The 18,868-nt window shown below is 35.2% G+C and overlaps 1 long non-coding RNA gene across 1 annotated transcript; it reads right to left on the bottom strand.

The window, feature by feature from the left end:
• Positions 1 to 15,528: 15,528 nt before the first annotated feature.
• Positions 15,529 to 18,297, bottom strand: LOC142632284 (uncharacterized). The gene is made up of 4 exons (XR_012843776.1): positions 18,139 to 18,297; positions 17,839 to 18,002; positions 16,566 to 16,770; positions 15,529 to 16,462 (listed from the first exon to the last, which is right to left on the bottom strand). It is a non-coding gene; the product is annotated as an uncharacterized LOC142632284 (long non-coding RNA).
• Positions 18,298 to 18,868: the final 571 nt, after the last annotated feature.

The raw sequence follows: 18,868 nt of genomic DNA, 5'->3' as shown, positions 1-18,868 counted from the left end.
TTCAGAGTATCCTTGCTTTGCTGAACTCTTTCACTAGCTGGAACATCAATCATGTGAAAAGAGATTACAACAGAGCAGCCCATGAGCTGGCTCACTTTGCAAGAAATGGTGAAGTTTCTCAAGTGTGGGTAGGGGTCTCCCCTCTTGTAGTGCAGGAAGTGGTTCAATTTGATTGTATTTAATAGAACTTGAGCTTTACTGTGTTGCTCTCTCTGTTGTACCTCTTTTCTTTGTATGATTGAATACAAACATATGCTTTGCATCAAAAAAAAAAAAAAAATGAAGAGGAGAAAGTATTGTGCCAGATTTCAAAATCCTTTTTTATTTTATTTTATTTTTTAAACCCTCTTTCGTGCCTGGACATATCCGATGTGTTGCAACAGTACTCTCCGGGCCGGACCTGGAATTTAATATATATTTTTTGCCTATTACGTGTTGGGTATTTTTTGGGCGTGTCTTATTAGTACCGGTGTCTAACTCATGTCCAACATGGGTACATGGTCAAAATTCACTTATCCGTGCAACATGGCTTGCTAGTTTAATCTTTAATGCTCAACGTAACTACGAAAATATAGAATTTTCTACCACACGGTTGAAGTGGAATTTGATGAGGAGATATGATGATATCAAGTGGTTAATTTAGAATAATTGAGAGAGGTAGTTTTGAAAACTTTCTTTTTCAAAGTTTCTCTATTGCTAAGAAAGTCTTTTGACTTCTCTTAGGCAGTAGAATTGTTGTCCCTTCACTTTGAAGGCTTGTTGTTCTTCCATGTTTTTAACAATGTTAATTCGTGGATGTTCGCGTAAAATAATTTGCAAGCGCACAGAATCGTAACAAGTAGTAAAGTGTTTTTAGAAAACGAATGTCGAACCCACAAGGATTAACTATGTTATTGAATACCAAAATTCACTAAATTAATTACTATTTGGAAAATCAAAAATAAATGGAACGTTCTACTATCTGAATTAAATTAAACTATTTAATAAAAATAAATTTGCGAATAAAAGATTAACAAAATGCAAAAATCTAAAAGTGTAAAAATATGATAAGAATGGATCTAGAGCGCTTGATTTCACCTAACAAATCCCACACAATTTATTCTTCCTAATTATTAAATTCTAATAATCTCCCGTTGATGATTAAAAATTCCTTAAGTATTCAATATCTTCTCTCGAATAATATCAAAAATATCTTCAACTAACAATTCTATATCTCTATGTGAATTTAATTAATTGGAGACTCATTACGTACTTTGAATTTTCTGAAAAATCACACTAATCGTGGTAAAACATCTCTACTTTCGCTCAACTAATGATGTTTAATTCTAGAACTAAAATAACAAATCACCTCTCGGTCTCATTGTAATTCAATTGATCAAACAATAATTCGTAAAAAAAAAAAATAGTAAGCATTAAGAATAAGAATTAAACATTCAATCATGGAAATATTAAATATAAAATAACTCAGAATATAAATTGTGTGTTCATTGCTAGACTACATCAACACTCTAGAAAATAAATTTAGTTCATAATAAAATTGAAAAGAAAACAAATAAAACTTATGTCTTTCATCTGAATTGGTTGACCAACATGAAGCTCTCGCCTTTGTCCTCAGATCCTCCTCTTCATAATGACTCCCAAAACAAGTTCTTCTATGCGGCACCCCCTTTTCCTCTCTGGTCCTCTTTCTTTTTCCCCTAAAGAATCTTTAAATAGGTCAAGGAATCCTATTCCCATTTGGAGAAAATTCCAGATTTTTAGGTTTCAATTAACCAATAATTTTGGCCCATTTAACGTCAGAATTTGGACTTTTGGTATATTACAAAGTTGTAGCCCTTTAAGTTAACTTTCCAGCCCAACTTGAATAATTTCAATTGGATATCTGAGCCGAAAGTTATGCCAAAAATACTACTGATGTGCAGGCTGGAATCCTAGTCCGAATGGTGCAAATTTCCTTTGATTCCTTGCTCCACTTGGACTTGAATTTAATTGGCTTGGTCTTCTCTTGAATTCATGCCTGGCTGGATGAAAGTTGGTTTGATTCAATTGGCTTAGCCCCACTTTGCATGTAAAACGCTTGTTACCTATAACACAAAGATATTATATAATCAGTAACAAAATAACATAAAAGTAAGGCTATATATGTAGATATGTGAGTACTTTATTATATATATTTTATGCACATCAGTGGACTAGTTGGGTTTTTTTCAAGGGTTATTGGGAAATAGTATATCTATCTCTTTCTTACACTTCTAACCTGCATTCATAAGTTTACCATGTCTGCAATGGATGATCTAACAAATGATTGGACCAAATTCACGCTTTCAGAGAGGGAGGGGCCTGGGTGTTGCTTAGAGAGTGATCTTAGTTCTCAAGACCATATCATTGCAGCCAAGTTTCTGACAAAGCGAGCCCTCAATATTGATGCAATAGCAAGAAATTTTACTCCTCTTTGGCGATTGCAAAATGGCTTTCAGGTTCACAAAGTTGGAGAGCTTAAAGTGTTGTTCATCTTCGAATTGGTAGCTGATAGAGATAAGGTCCTTAATGCCGAGCCTTGGAGTTTCGACAAACACCTCGTGATAATGCAGCGATATGACAAAAGTATGGCAATGGAGGAATTAAGTTTTGACAGGACTTTGTTTTGGGTGCGAGTCCACGGGCTGCCATACCGTTACATGAATGTAAAAGCCGTCTGAAAAAATTTGCAATGTCCTTGGCCAGGTATTTCATTATGCGGATCCAACAGAAACAGAGGGGGGTAATTTTATGAGGATTAGGATGTTGATGGATGTTTCCCTGCCTCTTTGCCATGGTCAGATAATTTCTATTGAAAATGGTAAAACCATGTGGCTAACTTTCAAATATGAGCGCCTCCCAAATATTTGCTGCTGGTGTGGCCGTCTTGAAGACGATGACAGGGATTGCAGTCTATGGCTAGAGAGCGAAGGTTGCTTAACCACCGATCAAAGCAATTCAAACCCACTCTTCGAGCCTCGCCTTTTGTTTCTTCATGGAATGCTGTTGCCTCTGTTCCAGGTTTTTTCAAATCGAAACAATGCTCATCTTCGAAACCTTCTGATCGTGATATTGGTGTTGAGGCTGAACCGGTGGTGATGAATGATGTGAATCCGATGCCTGTTCATTGTCCAACAACGGTCGGTGAGCAAGTCAGAAACTCCAAAGGACGTCTTGCAGAAGAATTCAAGAGATGAAACCTTTACTTTGGACTCTCCAATGGAAACGCAAAATATACGGGAACTAAAAGATCCCGTAATCAATAATACAATTGAAAGCTCACAATTTTTGGAAAGTCATAACTCCAATATTCATGGGATTGTTGCCTTCCCCGATTTGTTTGAAGTCCAAATTAATGAGATTGATTTGGAGCTGACCAAATTCAATCCCATTAAACACACGACCCAATCAGCTACTATTGCCAAAAATCTTAGTCACGTGAGGAGCAAGGGGCAACAAAGTCACTAAATACTCAGCGTATGTGGACCCGATCGGCAAGGAAAAATACTGAAGGTTGTTATCAGGAAAATGTAGCAAATGTAGGAAAAGTCAAAGGTGATATGTTTGTGGAGAAAAGATAATTTTTTCACAGGTTGAAGGTCCTTATGAATTACCTCGCAAGAAAAGTAGGTTTTGAGGGAGGATGGGGTCTTACATTCTATATTGGCAGAGGCTGGGTAATCAGCCCTGTCAAGAATCATGAATCTCAGAGTTTGGCACTGTCATGGTCTTGGGATCCTATGTATAGGGAAGGAGCTTGGAGATATTATTCGAGCAAAAGACCCCTTTATAGTGTTCATAGCCAAAACACTTGCAGATGAAGCAAGGCTAGACCGAGTAGTGCAGGAAATTGAGGTGCAAGACAAAAGCCTTTGGCTAGGGATTTGGTCACTCCATGTTCTAAATAAGATAAAAAGTTATATTTGCCCTGATTGCTGAAATTCCCTGCCGACAAAGAAGAATTTGGTGCGATAGAGACAACCCTCACTGTAATAGATGCTGCGAAATGGAAAAGCATACTCTCCATGCAATTTGGTCGTGTCCTTTGCATGACACAGTGTGGCTAAACACTGATTCCTGGGATTGCTGAATATCTAGACAGATTCTGGACTACAGGGAGTTGCTGTCTTGGATTATGTAGAATCACTAATGGCCTGTTTGGATGTTTAAAAAAGGAGGGGGAGTAGAGTAGAGGGAAGGGGAGTAATTCAATTACCTTGTTTGGGAGTTTTTTAAGGAAGGAGGGGGAGGGGTTTGGAGGGGTTTGAAGGGGTTTCAACTACTTCCAACCCCCTCATTTTTAATTCCCCCAAATTGGAGAGATTTGGAGGGAGAGTAGAGCACATAAAATTATTGATAAAGTAAATTACCTAATTTACCCTTATTATATTTATAAAATTACAATGTTAAAAACAAGGGAAGGGCTAATTACTCCCTTCCCCCTTACTAATTATAAAAACATCCAAACAAGGTGGAGGGTAATCATTTTCCTCTACTCTCCTCTCCACTACTCCCCTCTACTCTCCTCCTTCTCTAAACTCCCAAACAGGCCATAACAGCTAGTTTTGTTTGCATTCATGGCATGGGCGATATGGACCAACAGGAGTCAGATCTGTTTGCATTTGCCATGTTGTAACCTACAGCAGTTGATTTAAGAGTGTGAACAACATTCGGCAGAGTTCCTCAATATCAACCAGCGGCCTTTGCTAGGCACACGACAACGGCTGCATGCTTATAAAGTACTCACCCTACTAGTGTGCAAGGCCTTCTTAGCAACTAAAATTTATCTTCATAAATTATATCAAATAAATCCAAAATACCTTCACAATTTCTTTATGAATAGATCTCCAAATAATTCATAAGGAACAAAATCCAAATCTCATGTACATAATGCCAATTGGCCAATAGATCTAAGACTATTACAAGACCATCTAATCCCAAAATCACTAAGTTTCTTTCATGCTCAAAACACAACAACAAGATTTCAAAAACTTGATATTCTTCACAATCTAAAACTGGAGGGGAAAAAGGGGGGGGGGGTGAGTTGAAAACTCAATAAGTAACGGTAGTCCTAATAAGTTCTAGCTTTTGCTTGGGTTTGGAGCGTGACAAAAAGTAATCTCACATGTAAAAAAATTAATTTTTATTAGATAATGTCGAACAATGGGATTTTAGGGCACAAATCCAAACCCCTTGTCTGGAAAAGTTCTTTGAGAATGCCTTTTGGGCTTTATCATCACGGAACCGGACATGAGAAGGAGTAGGATCAGAAGATGAAGATGCCCTGGAATGAAGAGGGTTTTGAGATAGAGTGGACTTACGTTTAGGTGCCATTGACACAACTAATGTAAACAGAAAAGAGAGGGAGAGAGAGAGAGACAATCAGAAAAGTCCCAACACATTTCAAATATAACAAGTATATTGAAAAGAGAGTACGTATGCATGGAAAATGCATGAACATGTGACATGCAATATAACAAGCATCATGGGCTCAGCCCAATCCAATCCTATCAGCACACAATCAAATTGCACACATCTAAATGCATGATAATACTGGTATAATGCTTATGTGTTGCAATGTATGAAATTTTAAACTCATTTAAGCAAAAACCCATCCTAAAATTTCAACAATAACCCCTCAATTTTGAAAAACCCAAAAAATTTTCGAAAACCCAAAAACTTAGGTTTCAAAACATGAAATGCATGTAAATGAAAGATTAGAAACTTACCAAGTGAAAGAAAAAAAAGCTTGAGAAAGCTTGAAAATCGCTTGGGAAAGAGGTTTGGAGTGAGAGAGAGTGATTTGGGAGGTGAAAAAGCAGATCTATCGAGAGAGAGATCGAGAAAAGTGAGAGACAAATCATGTTGAACCTTTATATAAAAGGTCAATAAAGCTCGACAGATAAAGGTGTCGAGAGGTGTGGAGACAGGTGTCGAGGGAGGTGTCGAGCAAACAGGCTTTGACAGATGCAGCTGTCGAGAAGGTGTCGAGGAATAATTCATTAGACATGATTAAAAGAAGCTCGATCGATCCACCAGCTGTCGAGAAGCTATCGAGAGGCCAGAAGAAATCTCGATCGATCCACCTAGCTGTTGAGAAGCTATTGAGGATCCAGAAGAAATCTCGATTGATCCACCTAGCTGTCGAGAGGTGTCGAGATTGCGATAAGGAGCAGCTTAAGAGCTCGACAGATAGCTAGGTATCGAGGAGGTGTCGAGGAGCTGTTGAGATTGCTTAAAAATAGTTTTTCAAGAAGAGAAAAACACAGACATTAATGCAATCAAGCATGCAACTCAACCAAGGATCCAAGCAACATTTAATTTCTCAAAATCATCTCTCAATAACAATTTTAAGCGCATTGATACCCAAAAAAAAAAAAAAAAAAACACACACACACACACACATACTAAACAAGTCTAACTGATTTTATATTTCAAAAACAAGTTAAGACATTTTAGTGAGCATACATTAATACATGTAAAACTTGTGATGGCCAAATCACATTGTACCTGCACATGTATCACAAGTAGTAAAGAATATTGCATGTTGTGTGTGAAAACATCGCAAGATTGCATATGTGTCTCTATGTTATGATGATTTGAGGTATGAGTCACACACGATCATAATTGTTTGATGGGAACTATCACCTTTGAGGTACATCCTATAACTCCCACATCTCCTAGAATATACGCTTGCAATCATGTTTTACAGCATTTTGTTCTTTTTGCTTTTATTTTCTTTGCATATATATATATATATATATATATTTTATTAAGCATACCATGCATGGGTATATAAAAGAGAGAAAAGAAATACCCAATTATGTTAAGCCTTTTGACATTGCACTTTTGCTATGCCGAAGCATACAGATGTCATGTCATGATTGGCAGGTAACAGTGGTGAGATGGTTATTTATGTCTTTCTTTTAGGATTTTCTAGTCATTCCCGTCAAAAAGAGTGATACAAGTGTTAAGTACAAAAGATCACTTAACCTTACTCATCACAAACAAAGAGCCACAAGGCTCACTTGTTTAGTTGTGCATAAAGATGCTCATCTAAGCTACAAGAGATACAAAGTGTAGAGAACTCTGTTTCAATGGCCATTTTAAGGTTTACAAGAACCAATGTAGACAAACACACACTGTTTTTGTATTTTTCAAAAATTTCAATTTATTTTTATTTTTATGGAAAACAAAATAAAACAAACTGAAAAAAAAAAATCCAAAAAAAAAAAACATGATAAACAAAGCAAAGCAATGCATAAAACTAGATTGACTCAAAACAAGAAAGCAAAAACACACAAGTGATGCAATCAAAAACAGATAAGGAGATAGAAAAAGTGATTAAACCACTTGGAGCTCTTTTTTTCCACACCTTGGAAGAACCTTCCTTTTCATAAACCCTTGAAGTGGTGGTGAGGGGGAAGAATTGAGACTGTTCAAGTTTGAAAGAAACATGAGGGTTTTGAGAAGATCTCCAAGAGGAGCAAGAGAGGATGTAAACTGATTCTGGTTTCCTGACGCCATCATGCTATGGCTATTTCGAGTGGGTAACCACTTACAGCAATTTGGTCGAGTATGACTAGCTGCTCCACAGTGATGACAAAGATGATGCTTCTTTTGTTTAGGCTTTTGAGAGTTAGCCTTCTTAGCCCTAGGGTTTTTAACTTCTTTCTTATCCTGCTTAGGAGGTGCTCCTAATATAGATTTACCCTTGTATATGTTTCACTAGCTAATTTAGTTTTGACATTAGTGTTCTCAATTTCAACATTATTGTTAGGAGGAATAAAAACAGTAGTACTAGAAGAAGCAATATTAGAAGAAAAGAGATCATACCCGAAACCAGTTCGATCGGAAGTAGATTTCTGAAGACTGAGCATCTCATCGAGCTTGGCACTTGAGGCCCTTTCCAGCTAAGCTCTAACTTGGAACAGTTCTGCCTCAAGCTTCTTGATTTTCTTAGCCAAGAAGTTATTTTTAAACCTCAGTGCTCCAATAGTTTGATTGGCTTCATTAATCTTTATGGAAAGCTCTTCACGCTCAAGCTCCACATCACTGAGCTTCTTGGTGGTCAACCTATACAACTTCTCATGCTTTTCTGAGATTTTATACAACTTTGTATAGGTTGTGTGGATGTCATCTTGTTCATCCATTTTCTCAAACTTGGACTCTACCAATTCCTCTTCTTCATCCACATCTTCAACAATCCCCTCAGTAGGATTGACTATGGTAGTGAAGGCATTCAAGATTTTGTCATCCTCATTGTTAGAATTATCTTCAGGCTTGGTGTCTCTCAATGTAGTAGCAAATGCCTTACTTTTCCCAATAGTCTTGAGATATGTAGGGCACTCCTGTTTCATGTGTCCAAAGCCTTGACACCTAAAGCACTTAGGTCCTGTAGGAACAGTATATTGACCGCCATCCTTAGCATCCTTCTTCCCTTTGTCTTGGCCCTTGAATTGAAAAGAACAAGATTACCTACGGTCCTTATCAAAGCCCTTCCCATTGGAATTCTTCATGAACTTTTTAAATTGCCTGGTGATGTAGGACTTCATCTTAGAATCTTCATCGTTTGATGACTCTTCCGTCTCACTGCTCTAGGCCTTCAATGCCATGCTCTTGCTCTTGCTAGACTTCCCGATTCTCGACAAACCCAGCTTATAGGTCTATAGATTTCCAACCAGCTTTGTCAAAGGAATTTTATCAATATCCTTTGATTCCTCAATCGCAGTGATCTTGACATGAAATCTTTCGGGCAGAGATCTAAGCACTTTTCTCACAATCTTAAGTCTGGCATAGAACTCATCAAACGACTCATCCTCTTTCATCTTGATTTCTTCGTAGCTAGTAGTGAGCCTCTGAAGCTTCGAATCTTTGACAGCCTTGGTTCCTTCATAGGTTGTCTGGAGAATGGTCCACGCCTCCTTTGCTATTTTAGTAGAGGAAATCTTCTTGAACTCCTCATTTGTGACCGCACTGAATAAGACATTCAATGCTCTGCTGTTGAAGTTAGCCGCCTTGATCTTTGCATCATCCTAATCAACCGGCGCTTCCTTCGGCTTGGTCCAGCCTATCTCCACAGCTTGCCACACTTTTTCATCTAAGGACTGCAAGAAAGCTCTCATGCGTACTTTCCAATATGCATAGTTAGTTCCATCAAATAAAGGAGGTACAATAAGAGATTGTCCTCTATCCATGACAAACAGGTGTAAGTGGATCTCACAACAAGGATTAAACCCTAATCAGAGTGTGCCCGCTCTGATACCACTTGATAGGCCAACAACGTATTGACCCCTTATACTAAATTGATTTGATTAATTAGCCAAGTTTATTAATTAATCAAATTAACATGCAAACACATGGTAGCACAAACAAATCACCAATAAATTAAATGCAGTGGAAATTAAATTTGACACGGTGATTTGTTTACGAATGGGGAAAACCTCCAAGGCAAAAACCCCACAGGGTGATTTTAAGTTCTCCAATCCTGAGAATCCACTATTATCAAAACAAGCGGTTACAAGTAAAGGGATCCTAGTGCCTTATACCAACCAACAATTGAACCCTTACCCCAATACCCAATTAGACTTGTTCTGTAGTGACAATCTCTCCTTGTATTGCATGGCTCCTAGTACGTGACTAACCAATTGCGCGGATCCCAGTACGCAACTTCAATCACCAACTTGAGAAAGATGTTAGCTGCAAAGTTCTTCATCTCTTCAACAGATGAAGATCGTGAAGTTGCTTGGTCACAAAACCCTACTGTGTACAAACACAACAGCTTCTTCAAGAACTATGGCAAACTAGGATTTCTGTCACACTTGTCGAATTATGCTATTGTACAATTGTGCTCTCAGTTGTGTGTCTAGATAAGGCCCTTAAAATAATCCTTTTATATGTCTAGGGTTATGAGAATAGAAGGCCCAAAGACATATTCACGGATTGGAAGAAAACAAATCAGAAATTCTGTTTTTCTTAAACCTCGACAGATGATCTGTCGAGGAGTTGTCGAGCAGTTATAAAGCCATGGGGTTGGAACAGCTTCTTAAGCTCGATACATGCTAGCTGTCGAGCTTTAATGACAGACATTTCTTCAGCTTGTTTCTTGGATAGACTTGCATGGCATTAATACTTGATCTTGAAACCTTGTTTCTTGAAGTATTGAAAACAACCTAAATCTACCCAAATACAAGTAAAATGTGTTTTGTCAAAGGATTAGCTAGTTACATAAAATAATGACATGCGTTTCCAACAAGTGAAACACATATGTCCTAACCGAACCTACACCAACACGTGATTAAGATTAAATTTTTTAGTTGATAAGTTATAGTGTTTACAAGCAAATTTCCCAAATTATTCATTGACAATGAATTAAGGTTTTTTAGTTGAGAAAGAACTGGTGATTTTGATCTTTGGCACCCACATTACATCCTTGTTCGTAATTCAAATACTATTCATCTCATGTACTATAAGATAATGTCCAAATATTCATGTTAAAGTAATCCCACATATAAAAATTAATTTATTTTTATCAGATAATGTCAAACAATGGGATTTTAGGGCACAATTCCAAACATTGATTTTTTTTTTTTGGCATTACATAATCATTTACTCTCAAAAATAAATATTACAGCTCTGCTAAATAAATAGAAACGACTTAGCAAGGCTTCTAACAAGTGCAAAATATGGATTCGTTGCATAGTCCAGTAGATCCAGGTCCGAACTTTGTTGTGCATTCTGTGTTGCAGTCTCTAGGCAAACAATCTAATCCAGGACTGAAAAATTGGAGCACCTTGCATTGTTTACCATCCACCACCATGGGATTGTTGCCTATGATCAAGATTTAATTGAATTTAATTAGAACATAATTCACATAGTCGTACACGCTTGGATTATTTGTTTTGTTATCAAATAATATAACATAACAAAAATCAAGTTTTTGTTTTTCCGTTTAAGGATTTTATCAACTCCTAAAAATGGCTTTTGGAGTTTTTATTTTTGTGGTTTCACATTTTAGTAGACCATGTCTCTATTTCTATAAAAGATGCATGTCCATAAACTAGAAAACATATCTCCAATCAATTTCTAAGAAATAAGAAACAAAATGAATGTTATGAAAACTTGAGGACCAAAGAAAATATATAGACAATATATAAGTACTAAATAGGTGTTTCGCCTCAAATAAAACAATTATTTCAAATATTTATAAGAGGAACAATAAGTACATACGATGTCAGAATTATAAGAAGAACAATAAGTACATATTTATAAGAGGAACAATAAGTACATAATAGTTTACTTATAGCCACAATTATAAAGAGGAACAAAAGATGAGAAAGATTAAGGACATACTATGTCTGTTAAAATTAAAAAGATAATGAGATATGTCGGTCAATCTTGAAGTAAAAGAAAATATTTGAGCTAGATGTAAACTAGAAAAGCAGAAGACCATGAGGATTTGAATGTTGTGCTTACCAATGAAAATGAAAAGGACAAGCAAACAAAGGATATAGGTAGAGAAAGTTCTCATGATTTTGGTGTCTTGATGAATCTTGCCAATAAACGAGAAGTGAGACAATGTGCAATTGGGTAGTGAATGACTACACTTAAATATATGGGGACATTAGTTTTTTTTTTTGGGAAGGATATGGGGACATTACATGAATAAATGGCAAGAATAAAATTTTTTTGATCATTTTTTCGACTAGTGATATTTGCCATAAAGTATTGTAAGATTTGATTCACTCATTAATGTTTTGTCCAAATATAAAATTTAGTAATTATAACAAGAGATGAGTTCAAGTTATACCTGGTGTAACTCTTTAGAGTTACACATTTTTTAAACCGTTAAATCTAAGTAGATCCAACGGTTAAAAAAAACCCTAATTAATTCTAATATTCTTATTAGTATCTCATTAATTATCTCTTATTTATTGCATCTCTAAACCCAAAAAAAAAATACACGTTTGACACACTCTCTCTCTACGTTTGGTCTCATGTTTGTCTCTCCGTTAGTCTCTCCCTCTTTTCTAAACCTGTGTTTCTCTCTCTCTATCTCCTCCTCCATTACTCCTCCACTTCCACCTCTAAATGTTGCCGGCAGGAAAAAAAAAAAAAAAAACCAAGCTGAACTGTTTCTATTTGTGAGTACTCTGTTTCTATTTTTCCTTTCTTTTTTGTTGTGAGTGCTCTGTTTTTTTTTTCTTTTCTGGTCTGACTCTACATGCTCTATGTGAATGCGTTTAGAAGTTCTGACTCTATGTGTTCTATGTGACGCCAAGCTAAATGGTCTTGAATGCATTCTATGCGTTCTATGTGAAGCCGAACTGTTGTGAGTGCTCTGTTTCTGTTTCTTTTCTGGTTTGTGACTACTCTGTTTCATTTGCAAGCAACCTTTTGTCAATGCTGTTGTAACCAAGTGCAAGCACTATTTTTGTGAGCATTGCACATTAAAGGTATACCTTTTATTTCTGTGAGCAAGCACTACTTCAGTCAACTGTTTGTGATTTCTATTCACTTCTTGTCTCATTGATATTCTATTCACTTCTTGTCTCATCATGTTAACCCAGTGCCTTTGTTAGACCCCATTGTTAATATGTGAATTACCACGTATTGAGTTTTTTGTTCATTACTCCTTGATACTACATTTTTTCTAGATTAATTGTTAGGGACAAAAGATTATAAGGATTGTTTTGTTACTAGTGGACTACTATTAAGATCTTAAGTGCTTAGTTGCTCTTGAAGAAGTATCTAATTTTGTAAATGTTGGGAAATTTAGACTATGATTGTGCCAATTAACCAATTATTAAGCTAAGTGGACAAAGTGACACTTTTTAAATCTTGTAAAGTTCAAATCATTCAACTATTTGGAGATGAGATGAATTAAGATGTGATTTGATTTCGATATATTTGGGCTTTCCACACTCTCCCCCTCATGTTTTTGTAGAAAAAAAATTCACAATTTATCTTCATTGAACTCATCATTCATTTTTACCCCCAAGATATTCAGTAAACATTAATAATAATAATAAAAAAAAAAGCCATTACTTCTAGGTTAATATTCTCCTAGCAACCAAAAAGAGTAATCCACGAATATGCTGTCCATTTTTACTTGTGGAATATTAGTTCTGTTTGTCTTGAAACCCAATATTTGGCTGGAGGGAGTCCTCTCCCTTTGTCTCCCTCCGTTCCAAACAGACCCAAAATTCATTTATGCAAGAATAATGATTACTAGATTACATATACTTGATTAGCTAAATTTTTTTGCATGATTAGGTTTAGTGAACTTGAATTTTAAACATTTTTTTTAAATAAATTTTTTTAGTGCATGATTTATTAGTTAATTACCTGTTCTTGTCATTGTTGTTGTTGCTAGATTGCTATGTATTTAAACGTGAAGATTTGGTTGTTTTGTTGTGATTCTTGTTTTCATAAGATTTCTGTTTTTGAATCATATCCTGTACTTAGCCAAACACTGGTAAAATTCCCAGTACACAACGAAATTTGTCAGCCAAAAATGCTAGCTTTTACATGTGTAGACTGTAGACATGCATCTGCTTAGCCAAAAAAGAGAGAATTTCCTTTAATTAACAAAAGGACAAGTTCAAATTGAGTATGCATATTAGTAAGGTTGGTTGGTATTGGCGTCTAATTCTCACCCCAATATTGCACCAACTATGTATGATGCTTGTCTCTATTATTGTCCATTAGTAACGTATGCAGCAGGAAAAAATCTGTAAACGTCAACTACGTGCAAAATTTGTACAAGAAATTTTTAAAGTTGGGCTTAACCCAAATTTTGAACTTTTTTTTATCCAAATGAGATATATATGTACAATATTTATCTCATTTCTACCCAAAGTTCCTACCGTATGCAGCAGGATTTTTTTTTTACCCAAAGTTCCATGCGTTCTATGTGAAGCTGAACTGTTGTGAGTGCTCTGTTTCTATTTCTTTTCTGGTTTGTGAGTGCTCTGTTTCATTTGCAGGCAGCCTTTTGTCGATGCTGTTGTAACCAAGTGCAAGCACTACTTCAGTCAACGGTTTGTGATTTTTAGGATGGAATTTTTTTACATTCATTTATAGAAGAAAATCAGATCACACATTTAAAAAATTAACCCTTTTTAAATTAGATCACACATTCATCCTCACTTTCTCCATTTTTGTATGTAAGAAGATCACACTTTGAAGTGGAAGAATGAATAAAGGATTTGGATTGAAGAAAGACATGTTTTAGGAATTTCGTTTGAGTGAAATGCAGTTATGCTCAAGCAGATGACAGTTGGACCAAAAAGCAAACTTTCTTTTTTATTTTTTGAAGGTAGCTCGCTTGAGCAGACAAATTAATTGTTCCTATAGAATTTTACCGAAAAACAAGCTAAAAGTGATTATTCTGTGTTAATAATGGCTAGTAACTTTCATTATATAATTTAAAGGAATCTCTTTACTATTTCATATTAAAAAAAAAAAAAAAACCTCTCTTTACAAGTGACCTTTTATTGGTGATTCAAAAGCCATTGCGTAATGGCAATGTTAAGAGCAAGATGCCTCCTTTTCGTTATATTTTAAAACTCTTTTTTTTTTTTTTTTTTTGCTAGTATAGGAATTAGAAAGGCTCCGGGTTTTTAGGGTGCAGCATAAAGTAAATGGATTTCCCATCATATGTTTGATTAGAACTGCCAATAAGTCTACAAATTACAAACAATCTGACTTGAAAGAACAAAGAATGGCAAGAAAAAGCTTTTTGTTGGTGTTGTAAAGGTAGAATAAATCGTGTTCTAGAAAGTAGGTAACCATCAAAACTGGATAAGACTACAAATTACAAACAGTCTGACTTGAAAGAACAAAGAATGGCAAGAAAAAGCTCTTTGTTGGTGTTTTAAAGGCAGAATAAATCATCTTTCTTTTGACATATTTGGTTTATGTGAAATTCTTCAGAATTGTGGTCATAATCGTCGTACTTGTAAACAATATAATGGCGAAGGAAGTGATTACCAAAATGAAGAAAACATTACAGAGGTTGATGACAATGATTTAGATGATTTAGCATAAAGTGAGTTTTTTCATTACATTTTTCGAGTCTTTTTTTTAAAGAATTTTTTATTGTAATAATATATATCTCATGTTTCAAATTTACTTGTACCTTTTTTAGTTCTACTGTAGGTACATGTGGCTGAAGAGAATCACAAAATGAGCACTTTACTGCACTTCTGCACTTTAAGGCACTGAAATTTGATATGTGTTGTTAAGCGTAATGAAAACAATACAATCGCATTGTATAATTATTTAATATTTTAATTTAAGTTATTGATTAGTGTGAAATTCATAAAGAGTTGCATAATGTGTAACTTGGTCCTGTCCTACCTATGAATCTTAGTTAGTCTACATATCTTTGATAACAACCTGCAGTATATACCTTGATCCTTCCCATTCTTCATCATTGCAACATGGGGCCAAGACATCTAGGCGAGGAACTAAATTCCGCATTAAGACCATATTATATATAGGAAGTTGAAAATGAATTCATCATTACAACAGTTTACTACAAGCGCTTAGATTCTTACATTGGTGTATATAAAACATCATAATACAATTCCAACATTCATTATGCAGAACTCAGATTCACTATTTAACTACTCTTTGCCTACAACTCAGTTGGGTGGCTTGAAGAACTTTAACTTGAGTCCATCGTTTACCATGCTCCAAATACCTCCAATGGAAAAGGCCACACTAAAAGCAATCCCCAACAACCAAGGATCCAATTGAAATACCAATTGAAGCTGTATTTTGTAGGCTTTTTTTATGAGAACCCACATGAAGCAAGGGTAATCAAATGTGACTGGAAGAGTGAGTCCTCCTAACAGACCAGCAAGACTTGACCCATCTTCCAATAATTGAAGGGTCCTTCACCATAACCGTGTTAATCATGAGAAGATGTACCTATATCAACGGCACTGTGACTGTCATTTAGTCTCCATCAATCTTGGGAATTCAATTAGGATGACTATAAAATCAAACCAAACCAGTAAATTTGATGCATTTAACTATAAACAAGTGTGCCTATACAAAACTTAGACATATAATTACAGATAGTTCAAGAAGTGCTGTAACCCCACGTTTGAACGACTGTAGACTAGTTCAAAAGTGAATTAATGTGGAACTAGTCTTTACAAACAATCAGATCATTACACGTGTATATATATCACAGCTAACAATTAAAAACTAATCCTAAAACTATAGGTAGTATAGCTACTTTAAGTTACTGCACTGTCTGCTCGTTTACTACACTTTTTACTGCATTGTCGTTTAGGTAGTCTTGGCTTGAACTCTTCCAATGCACTGTTACGACATTCTGCCTCTCTACCTGAGTCTTTGTCTTGATACACTCCAATACCAGGAGCAAAAAGCCTTTCCCCATACGTACAAGACCTTGCGCAATTCGCACCTGTGAAAGAGGCAAAGGAGCTCCATCATTTTCATAATACATATAAAAAAAAATCCATGAAATATTGTCTAGAAAATTATAAGGAATTCAATAGAAGCATTACACAGAATTGACTATTATTGTCATTGGAAGATTAGTTCCAGAACCATATATTTCTTTTATGCTAGAAAGAGTTGAGTTCTCCTCAACCCATTCAGGAACTATGTACCAAAGCTTGTAGTGTGGGCAGGGCTCTTCATTTTACATTGCTCCATTGCTGAATATGTATGGTTGAGCACTAACCAAAAACACACTCTTGAATCCAATTCCTATAAAGTATAAAATAAGCTAATTAGAGCCACAACATCACATATCCTACCCAACCAATAGCTTAAAGGAAAAATAAAAAAAATCAGTTTTATCTAAATTCTAGTAGGTCAATACTTCCAACAGCTTACTTAAGTATTATTAACTAGTAATCATCATTAAAATTGTACATATAAGCCATGGTAAGGTTGGCATAGAAGTGATTTGAGTAGAAACGTAGTAAAATTGAAGCTAAGACATAAGAGAGGTTAACTGCTGCAAAATCAAATTCCAAGCAACATAAGAGAGGTTAACTAAGTGGCCCTCGTCCAAGTGGCAATAATTGTGGATGGGTAAAAATACTACATCCATAAATATAAAGAACACTTCGAAATAAAATAATAAACAGCCACCAATCACACATTTACCACCTCTTTAACATCAAAATAAGCCTAAAAAACAAACACAAAATCATCTAACCAAATGTTGTCCTCACCACATATATCTCAGATCCACTTTGTACATTGTAGTGCATGTATACGCGGGGGTGCCAAAATGATCATACCACTAATCTTGATCATATCTAAGCAAAAAGTATAACTTCTAGCATGATCTAGAAACTAAAATGACTTACGAATCAAAGTTACATGTTTATGCCTTGTTCCTGATACTTAAAGAAGTTACATGATAACAATCGCATGTCCAGGAATGAGTCTTAATTATTAAAGTAAGCTTTTCTCAGGAAAATAGACAAGTTTCATGAAAAGATCATACCCAAATTTTTTAAAATGGAAAAAAAAAATTCATTGGGGCATTTGATCAAACAGTTGGAGCACAAAAGGAATGAGCCCAAGTTGTGAAATTAATTGGCCATGAATTCCTAATTACCCAGTACAAAAATCACTCAAGATACACCATTTTATCAAGGACTTAACTATAATTATCAAATAGATCAACATGATTATCAAAGGGAATCAAAGAAAAGCAAATAATTAAAAAATCAAGAACACCTATGGCAGAACATTTTATTTTATGGGGCAAGAAAATCCTAGAATTTCATCTGGCCAAAAAGAAAGGGAAAGTGGACTCACCTCGTGCGACGATGAGTGGGTAGTGCCCAAGTCTCCATTGCTCTCGAGTGCGAAGTCAAAGATGATGACCCAACTTCAGCAGAAATACATCTTGTTTGGCATTGGGGGAAAATGACCCACAACCCATCGAAGACAATTGTGAATTTTCTCTCAACAGTGTTCGGCTTCACATTGAACACATAGAGTCAGAACTTCTGAACACATTCACATGGAGCACATAGAGTCAGACCAGAAAAGAAAAAAAAAAAAAAAGAGCACTCACAATAGAAAAGAAAGGAAAAATAGAAACAAAGTACTCACAAATAGAAACAGTTCAGCTTGGTTGTTTTATTTTTCTGCTGGCAACATGTAGAGGTGGAAGTGGAGGAGCAATGTAGGAGGAGATAGAGAGAGAGAAACGCAGGTTTCGAAAAGAGGGAGAGAGAGAGAGAGAGAGACTAACGGAGAAACAAACGTGAGGTCAAATGTAGAGAGAGAGAGAGAGTGTGAGACGTGTATTTTTTTTTTTTTGGGGTTAAGACATCAATAAATTAGGATAATTAATGAGATACTATTAAGAATATTAGAATTAATAAGGGTCTTTTTTAACTGTTGGATCTACTTAAATCTAACGGTTTAAAATCTAACTGTTATTGTAATAATAATTATTATTGTTACGTTTGTATATAAAATTATCACATATATCATTAAAAGAAAGTACAATATGAAAATATTCTAATGAGGTTTTAAATATATAAAAAAATTTAGACATGCGGTTAATTATATAGTTTACACTAGAATAATTATGTGTAAAACAGAAAGGGAGGAAAAAGTTTTGTACAATATTACGAAAACAAGGAAAATTAAAAAAAAGATTAGCCCTCTTTTATACTTTTTTTTTTTATAATAAAAATGAAGTTAGATTATTATAGAAGTTCTTAATTGGCATTTACTATAATTTAATTTGTATCATTATATATTTTATATTTGTGTTTTCGAAGAATTTTTTTTAAAAAAAAAAAAAAAAATTCTGAGATACAATTCTACTTAA

Source organism: Castanea sativa, chromosome 4 (genome assembly GCF_040712315.1).
Source record: "Castanea sativa cultivar Marrone di Chiusa Pesio chromosome 4, ASM4071231v1".
Lineage (NCBI taxonomy): Eukaryota > Viridiplantae > Streptophyta > Magnoliopsida > Fagales > Fagaceae > Castanea > Castanea sativa.
This window is presented reverse-complemented; position numbering and strand designations above follow the sequence as displayed.